Source organism: Rattus norvegicus, chromosome 5, assembly GCF_036323735.1.
Source record: "Rattus norvegicus strain BN/NHsdMcwi chromosome 5, GRCr8, whole genome shotgun sequence".
NCBI classification, from domain to species: Eukaryota; Metazoa; Chordata; class Mammalia; order Rodentia; family Muridae; genus Rattus; species Rattus norvegicus.
In genome coordinates, this window is record NC_086023.1 from 165823322 (window position 1) to 165833516 (window position 10195).

Below are 10195 nucleotides of genomic sequence, written 5' to 3' on the forward strand. Positions count from 1 at the left end.
GGAATGATTAACTGTAGTTCTTCTAACTGAAGGTTTTCTTTCAATCCCATTTGCTTTAAGGCCAGGGGATGTGGGCCTAGTTTAGCCCATGTTGGGGTCTTCTTTTATAAGGTGCATGCGTGTGAAGGTGCGCGCATGCGCATGCGCGCACCCCTCGCATTCCTCTGGAATATTCTGGAGGGCTTCAGGAACTGGATACTCAACTGTTTTATCTTTTTCCCCAACCCATATGAAAGAGCTAGGCTGGGTGTAGTGACCTGGAATCCTGCATTCCTGCATGTGGGAAGGAAAGAGGCAAGAGGAACAGGAGTTGAAAGCTAGCCTGGGCTACAAGAGATCCAGGCTCCAGAAACAGCGGGGGGTGGGGGCACTTATTCACAGCGGTATTGTTTGCCAGGCCAAGAGTGTCTGCCGGTGTGTGAAAGGATGGAGAGTGTGTGGTCTCACTGCACGGTAGCACATCCCAGAATCCCAGCTGCCTGTGAAACCCCAGGCAGGAATAGCCTGGGCAACATAGTTTACACTCAGGCTCTTAAACCTCCTCTTAAAACCAAGCAAACAGGGGCTGGAGAGAGGTCCTGAGTTCAGTTCCCAGCAACCACATGGTGGCTCACAACCATCTGTAATGGGATCCGATGCCTTCTTCTGGTGTGTCTGAAGACAGCGACAGTGTACTCACATACATAAAATCAATAGATCTTTAAAAAATAACAAACATACATTCCCACGTGAAAACCGTCATACATTATAATGTTGTTTGGCCACAAAAGGACACGAGATTGTGACACCTGCCCACAGCAGGGGTGAACCTGGCAGGCGTGGTGCAATGAAGTAAGGCAAAAGACAGAAAGTGGATCAGGGAGTGGATCGGGGGAGGGTTGGCGGTGGAGAGCTATTGCTTAAGGCGTATAAACCTTCTGTTGGGAGTGATGAAAACATCCTGGAGATAGATGGCGGTGACCATTGCACAACACTGCCTGCCTGCCTCTGCACGGGATGCTGCTGCATTGTGTGCTTAAGAATTCTTAAGGTAAAAGCTGGGGGCGGGGTGGGGGTGATGGTGACCACTCGAGATCCCAGTGCTTGGAAAGTGGAGGCAGGAAGATCAAGGCCATTTTCACCTATAGAGCCAGTGTGAGGGTCACTGCTGGGGAGAGATGAGACCCTGTCTTAAAATAAATAATAAATATAATAATAATAAATATAATAATAATTAATAATGCCAGACAGCAGATTCTATATTCCCTTTAATGTCTATTTACAGATCTGTTTACTTTATGTGCATGAGTCCTTTACATGTATGTATGTATGTATGTATGTATGTATGTATGTATGTATACCACCAATGTACCTTATACCCGCAAAGGTCAGAAGAGGGTGTTAGATCTCCTAGCACTGACGTTAACAGATGTTCTGAATTGCCATGTGGGTGCTGGGAACCGAACTCAGGTCCTCTGTGGGAGCAAGTGTTCTTAACCACTGAGCCATAGCTCCAGTCCCTTGATGCTGTCTGTTCTCTACCAATGTTCTAGCTGAAAAGAGAGGGCCTCGCCTCTGCAGCGCTCCAGACCTGCCCCTTGGCTTTTCTACTAGAAATCTAATGTTCCTGACGTGACCAGACGCGACTGCCTCCTGTGAAACCCCATCTCTTGAATTGGGCACGATCGCACATCTGTAATGCTAGCACTGTAATCCCAGGGGTCTAGAACCTTCTCCCTTCATGCATCCTTCTCTTAGAATCAGAAATGTCCCTTTAAAGTCACGCACAAGGAAAGTCCCTCTCTGTTCTAGTTTCAAGATCAACATACCTAGCCTGTTACTTATGTCAAAATCAACCTCAGAAAAACATTCAGGGATCTCCAATGTAGAGGTCCCGAGATGTCAACGCTGTACACAGACACACCTGACCTGCAGGAGCACACACACACACACACACACACACACACTGCTGCACCAGAGGAACTTTACCTCCCAAACACAGCCTCCCATGTTTGTATTTGACTAAACAATCAGAGGGTTATAGGCTTGACTCAGGAGAGCAGGGTGACTCTCTAAAATCCTGTCCACAAACATGGACGGGACAGAGAGACAGAGCTAGACCTGGAGTCTTCTTCTATACCCTTAAACCTCTCTTCTGCTACTGTTTTAAAGTGATTTCATCTGCAAAAAGAGAATGTAGCCAGCCCCCCTACACCCACACACTGTGGAGCATTGCAGCAGGGGTCACATCAAGAGCTACCTCGATGGGTGGGCCTAGCAGGGACACAGTCTGTGTGCAGGTGAGTGGGCAGGTGTTCAGCAAGAAGCAACAGCCTTAACTTCAGGGCAGAGATAAGGAGGGATAGTTAAACACCCTGACCAATCAATCACTGGTTGACTGTTCCTTGAAGACCAGGGCCCCTAATTCCAGAAATGTAGTGGCCAGGCTTGGCTGTCACAATCTCATCTGAAGATACTTGGGCCTGAGAAGAGAATGGGGGAAGGGGCTCTGTAGGTCCTGAAGGTCCTGCTTCCTCTTCGTAATCAGGGAAGGGCCTTTGTCCTGTTCACCTTTAAATGGGGAAGTGGGACAGGTAGCCATGGTCGCTTCTCCCAGAAGCACAAGGAAAGTCCCTCTCTGTTCTAGTTTCAAGAACAACATACGTTGACCTGTTATTTATGTCAAAGTCAACCTCAGAAAAACACTCAGGGACCTCCAATGTAGAGGTCCTGAGATGTCAACGCTGCACACAGACACGCCTGACCTGTAAGAGCACACACACACACACACACACACACACACACACACACACACACACACACACACAAACGCACGCACCGTGCTACACCAGAGGAAGAGACTATTAAGTTTCTTCTTGGGGTGAGATTTGTAAGGAAGTGCAAAAGGAAGCTGACCCCCTTCTGGGCCAGCAAGCCTGAATGATAGGGCTATTCTGGGTCCGGCTCTCCAGCTCTCAAGTCAGACAGTTGGGATGCACAGGAGCTGGGGGTGAGATGGCTGGACACTGGCCATGGCCTCTGAGGACTCTGGATGTAGAACAGTCTTGACAGCTGTCAGCTGTCTCTGCACAGCCACTAGTAAAACACTTCAGGGTCAACTCCTCCGAGTGTCTTGACAAGAAGAAGGTGGGGATGGGCAGACCAACCAGAGTGAGTCCCCAACACAGGGACAGAGTGCCAGGGGACTGGAACTTTGGAGGCAATTGCAAGCCCCTGGCCTCCCTCGGTTTGCTATTCTTGTTCAGCCTCTGCATAGGAGAAGCAGAACCTCCAGAGCCTGGGTCCTCAGCTCCCTGATCTCTTGGGTGGAGCCCACATGCATGGCTTAGTGTCACCCTGAGAGCTGAGAACCAGCATCCTTCCCTGATGCAGGCATCAGTGGACCTCCAAGGTGGAGATTCGGCTTCAAGCTTAAATCTCAGCAAATTAAAGCCACATCGCACACATCTCAGGAATTTTCCATAGGAAGAGAGTCATTAGCCCGCTGTCTCCCGAGACAACCAAGCACCTGCCTGGTCCAAACAGCCAGCTGCTCCTCAAGGTGTAAGTCCTGGTGCTTACACCGCTATAACTCAGGAGAGGTGCAGCTAGTATTGATCAAGACCAGCCTGGGCTACGTAGGAGACTCCCTCCAACAGGCAAAGCAAACAACAGGAAAACATCTTGGGTTGTCCGACCTCTCCTGTCTCACTTTGCACACACACCCCCACTGCACCCCAACATACCCTAAGGATTAAATGACCATGATCTGAACATAAACATCTCAGGTTCCTGTCCTCCCCAGTGCCCAGGCACAGGGCTGGTTGCAAAACTATTCCCACCAGTAAATAAAAAACTCTAAGGGAATTCAATGATAACTCTTAGCTGGGTTTAAACTGTGGCAAGGGACCTCAGGGGGAGGTTAGGGGACTTTTGAACAATTCAAGTGACTGGGAAGGACAGCAGCTGTTCTTGGGCTCTCTGTAGAACAAGTTCCATAAATAGGTTTGCTGACATTACTAAAAACTGTTTTTAGTGACCTTTTTCTTTTCATTATAAAAGAATACACACTTACTCTTTTTTACAAGTAACTAAAACTTGGAAACAACTCAATGTGTCCAGGGCCAACTAAATAGTATCATTGTAAATTGTTTAGACACTGGAATACCACACAGCGATGGAAGGGAAGAGCCCCCTTTGTAAGAATGTTGGCTAGTCTCATAGGAGAGTGTTGAATGAAAAACAGAATGTAACCATGGATATGGCTGTGCAGTAGGGTACTTGCCTAACATGGGCAGGCCTCTGGGTTCAGTCTCCAATACAACAAAGAGAAGAAGTGGGGTTCATATTTAAAACTAGAATCTGTATTAGCTAGGTATTGGGGCGCACATCCTTCTGTAGTTCCAAGCAGATGGGAAGCTGAGACAAAAGAATTGAAAGTTTGATGTCAACAAATGTGTGTGTGTGTGTGTGTGTGTGTGTGTGTGTGTGTGTGTACAGTATGTGTTCACAAAGGGGCCAGAGACAGAAATATCAGTGAGATTTATTGGCAGCCAGCCCAGCTCCAGGGAAATTAGGTAGAGTATGTGTCTTAGCTAGGGTTTTACTGCTGTGAGCAGACACCGTGACCAAGGCAAGTCTTTTATTTTATTTTTTTTTATTATTTTTTTTTTTTTGGTTCTTTTTTTCGGAGCTGGGGACCGAACCCAGGGCCTTGCGCTTCCTAGGTAAGTGCTCTACCACTGAGCTAAATCCCCAGCCCCCAAGGCAAGTCTTATAAGGACAACGTTTTATTGGAGCAGCCTTACAGGTTCAGAGGTTCAGTCCACTATCATCAAGGCGGGAACATGGCAGCATCCAGGCAGGCATGGTGCAGGAGGAGCTGAGAGTTCTACATCTGCATCTGAAGGCTGCTAGCAGAATACTGGCTTCCAGGCAGCTAGGATGAGGGTCTTAAAGCCTGTCCCCACAGTGACACACCCATTCCAACAGGGTCACACCTCCTCCAACAGGGCTATAGTTTCTAATGATGCCATTCCCCGGGCCAAGCACATACAAACCATCATAGCATGAAGGGAAGGACAGAAACATCCTCTGGCCTCTCCACGTGTACCCACCACTCTCTCTCACACACAAAACTGTCTAGATAGAGTTTCCATGGCAGTGATGAAACCCTAACCAAAGCAACCTGGGCAGGAAAAGGTTTATTTCCATTTAAACTTTCAGGTAACAGTCCATCGCTGAGGGAAGTCAGGGCAGGGACTGAAACAGGGCAGGAAACTGGAGGCAGGAGCTGATGCAGAGGCCGTGGAGAGATGCTGCTTACTGGCTTGTTCCCCATGCCTTGCTTAGCCCACTTTCTGACAGAACTGACGACCACCTGACCAGAGGTGTCCCCCACCCACAAGGGGCTCATTAATAGACCTACAGCCCTATCCTACATTGGCATTTTCTCAGTTGGGATTCCTTACTCTCAACTGGCTCTAGCCTGTGTCAAGTTGACTTACGATTCATCAGCGCAGTTGACCCCTTGTTAGCTTGATACATGAACACTTCGTTTACTAAGATATAAACGTTTTCTAGTTTTGATTAATCCCTAAGACCTCAGACTGATATCACAAATATAAGACATATTACAAATGTAAATGTCCCACGACTTTTACTAATTTTTTTTCTTTTCTTTTTTTCGGGACTTTTACTAATTTAAAAACTTTCAAAATTAGGGGCTGGGGATTTAGCTCAGTGGTAGAGCGCTTACCTAGGAAGCACAAGGCCCTGGGTTCGGTCCCCAGCTCTGAAAAAAAGAACCAAAAAAAAAAAAAAAAAAAAACTTTCAAAATTCAGTCTCGGGTTGGGCAGTAGTGGTACATGCCTTAAATCCCAGTACTTGGGAATCAGAGTCAGGTAGCAAACAGATCTCTAGGAGTTCGAGGCCAGACTGCTCTACAGAATGGGTTCCAAGACATCCAAGACATTTGGGGATTGCCTCTCCCCAAAAAAGATTCAATTTTGGGAACTGGAGAGATGGCTCAGCAGTTAAGAGCACTACTACCCTTCCAGAGGTCCTGAGTTTAATTCCCAGTAACCACATGGTGGCTCACAACCATCTGTAGTGGGATCAGATGCCCTCTTCTGGTGTGTCTGAAGACAGCGACAGTGTGCTCATGTACATAAAATAAATAAATCTTTTTTTATTTAAAAAAGGTTCAATTTCTCTAAAAGTCCAAAGTTTTTCAATTATGGGCTCCTGTAAAATAAAACAACAAGTTAAATGCTTTCTTAGTCCAAGAGAAAACAACAAGGCATAGTTGCGATCTAAACAAACCAAAAACCAAAACTAAAACCAAAACCAAAAACAAACAAACAAACAAACAAACAAAAACCCTCCCAAAAGTGTAACTGTCTCAATGTCTCTTATCTGAGAGTCAGTCATTTTCTGGGCTCCTCCAAAAGGCTGGCTCACTTCTCCAGCTCTGCCCTCTGTAACACACACCTTGTCTTCTAGGCTCCAGCTGACTCCATTCCACTGCTGCTTCTGGTCTTGGTGGTCATCCCACCGTACTGCCATCTCCAAAGCACTGGGTCTCCTGCTGTAACTGGGCTGCACCTTTACCCATGGCTTCTCACAGCGCCAAGCCTCGGTTGCTCTCCATGACTCCCCCCACCCCCTTCAGGCCCTCAAAACCAGTACAACCTGGGCGACTCTTACACCACCAAGTTTGGTTGCCAGCTCAATTTACAACCTAGGCTACCTCTAGGAGGTTTCTGTGTTGGCCTGAGGAAACGCCTCCCGGGAGATTTCACCTCAGTGATACTGATCTCCTCTTAATCACCACAAACTTCTTAGCCCCAGTAAAGCAAAGTTTCACTTCAGTGTTTCTGCTTCCTTGTGAATCACGTTGACTCTTCAGCCCCAGCTGACCAGAACCACAGATCCCTTACACAAGTGGCCCCATGGAGTCTCTGTTTCCCTCTGTAACTCACAAGCCAGGCCTCCATCTTCCCCACTGTGCTCAGCATTCTTATTTTCCAGGCTCCTGCAGAACCTTCCCCAAGACATGGTCTAGTGTGTCACACCACCCTGGTCCTAATCTCTGTCCTAGTTAGGGCTGCTACTTCTGGAATGAAACACCATGACCCCAGCAACTTGGAGAGGAAAGGGTTTATTTCAGTTTACACTCCAGGTAAACAGTCCATCACAGAAGGAAATCGGGGGTAGGAACTCAGGCAGGGCAGGAACCTAGAGGCAGAAGCTGAGGCAGAGGCCATGGAGGGGTGCTGCTTACTGGCTTGCTCCCCATAGCTTGCTCAGCCTGCTTCCTTATAGAAGCCCAAGGAGGGCTTGACCCACAATGGGCTGTGCCCTCTCCCATCAATCACAAATTAAGAAAATGCCTTACAGGCTTGCCCATGGAACAGTGTTATGGAGGGATTTTGTCACTGGGACCTCCCTTCTCTCGGACGACTCTAGACTGTGTCAAACTGACACAAAATTAGCCAGCATGCTAGCTAAATAAATAAATAAATGTGATATTTTTTAAAGAAAGAGCTTCAGTGGTAGAGCGCTTGCCTAGGAAGCGCAAGGTCCTGGGTTCAATCCCCAGCCCCAAAAAAAAGAAAAGGAAAAAAAATAATAATAAAGAAAGAGCTTGATGGGGGGCTGGAGAGATGGCTTAGCGGGTAAGAGCACAGGCTGCTCTTCCAGAGGTCCTGAGTTTAAATCTCAGAAACCACGTGGTGGCTCACAACCATCTGTAATGGGATCTGATGCCCTCTTCTGGTGTGTCTGATGTCAGGGTAGTCATGTACACAAAATAAATAAATCTTTAAAAAGAAAGAAAGAAAGAAGGAAGGAAGGAAGGAAGGAAGGAAAGAAAGAAAGGGCTTGACGATGCAAATCTGTAATCTTAGCCCCTGGGAAAGGGACAAGAAACTCAAAGTCATATTGTCTTCAAGGCCAGCCAGAACTATATAAGGCCCCATCCAAAAAAGTGTGTGGCGAAAAATCAAAGCCATCCCTCCTGCTCTGCTAGTGAAGAAGACCATGCAGACACTTCAGACAGAGGCCACACATTCCTCAGAGACAAGAATATGACCCAGCAATTCCACCACTCTAGGCACACGCCCAAGAGAACTGGAAACACGTCCATGTGGCGTTTCTACCTGAGTTTTTACAGCAACATTATTCGCTATACCAGAGGTTTTCCATTGGCTGATAAGTGGATTCACACAGTAGAATGTGATCGCTCATGGAAAGAAAAGGAATACAGATACTTTACAGCGAGGGAGGGAACCTTGAAAATATGCCAAGTGAAAGAAACCAGACACTAAAGCCCGTGCACTATATCATCCCATTTGTAGGAAAGTATCCAGAGTACATAGATCCATACACACACTAAGAAAATTAGTGGTTAGGGGGAGAATTTGGGGGTAACAGCTAAGGAACACATTGTTTTAAATATATATACATATATACACACATATACATATATACACACATATACATATATATACACATATACATATATGTAGACACATATACATATATATGCAGCTATTTAATTTGTACTTGGATTTCACAAGTTTTAAGTGGTCATCTTTGTGGTTTGCAACATAATATAGAATCATTTCTTGGCTTTCCAAATGTTTAGTATGAAATTCTTTTTCCCCCTTTTTACTCAAAATAGATTTTCTCGTACACTATATCCTGATTACAGTTTTCCCTCCCTCACCTTCTCTCTGTTCTGCCAACCTCCCCTTCTATCTGGATCCACTCTCTTTCTGTCTCTCATTAAAAAAAAGAACAAGGGGCTGGGGATTTAGCTCAGTGATAGAGCGCTTGCCTAGGAAGCGCAAGGCCCTGGGTTAGGTCCCCAGCTCCGAAAAAAAGAACCAAAAAAAAAAAAAAAAAAAAAAAAAAAAAAAAAAAAAAAAGAACAAGATTTACTTATTTGTGCTTTACATGTGTATGAGAGTATGCCTGCATGTGTGCCTCGTGCGTGCGTGTGTGTGTGTGTGTGTGTGTGTGTTGGGGGTGGGGAGTTGAGCACAGACAACATGTTACATGTTTAAAATTACATTTTTCATTTTATGCGTGGTGGGGGTGGGGGTGGGGAACCTCACAGGTGTGGAGGTCAGATGACGACTTACCTCTTTCTACCAAGTGAGTCCTAAGAATCAAATTCAGGTCGTCAGTGTTGTTCCGCCAGGGCTATTACTCAAGGCCAACTCATAGGCACTAATGTTTCATTCCTTAAAATCGCACCTGGCGCCGGAGAGATGGCTCAGCGGCTAAGAGCACTTGCTGCCCTTCCAGATCACATTCGATTCCAGCCCCTACATGGTGCAGGGGGGGGGGGGGGAGTCTGACGCCCTTTTCTAGCCTCTGTGGGCACTGCATGCACATGGTACAGATACAACCATGCAGACAAAATATCCACGCATGTAAAACAATAAAATGTACATTTAAAATAGCACCTAATAAGGTATGTAGAGGGAACTAATGATATATATATAATATATATATGTATATTTCAGTAGGTGAACACTTCATTGGGATGTGTAAGGTACACTGTTCCACTCCCCGCTCCACAAAAACAATATGTTCATTGTAACAAAAGTTAGAAACTTCCATAAAGCTCCACCACAGACCTTGTGAAGACTTGGAGTACCCACGCTTCAGGAATGTAGGTCATGCTCTGGACCTGTTTTTGCCACCATCGGAAAGAATGTCTCCAACAACTGCCCCTCCCCTCCCCAACAGAAGTAAGCAAGCTGACCAAGGGAAAGTAACATTAGCCCTAAAAATGTCATTCTCCCTCCCCACCCCAGAACGGGATGTCCTAGCCATTTGCTAACCCCCTAGAGTAGCTCTGGGAAACAGAAGGCAACAAACGATTGGGACAGGACTGGGTAGGAGGGAAGTGTAGAAGCGCAGAGACGTGAGGAAACGTGGGCAAGCGCTTGAGCTCCAGGCTGAAGGAGCACCAGGGCGGAGCAATGCACAAGTTGGGGGCACCGGAGGAGCTTGACCGGAGAGGGGCTAGGCGGAGCTCTGGGGCTAAAGAGCGGGGCGTGGAGAGCTCTGGGGCGGAGCGATGGAGCTTCAGATCCTAGTGTGTTACGGCGCGGGGGCGGAGCGCGAGGAGAGCGCGCAGGGTTACAGAGGCGGGGCGTGGAGTGCTCGTGAAAGGGTCACCCAGCTTGGAGGCGGCGA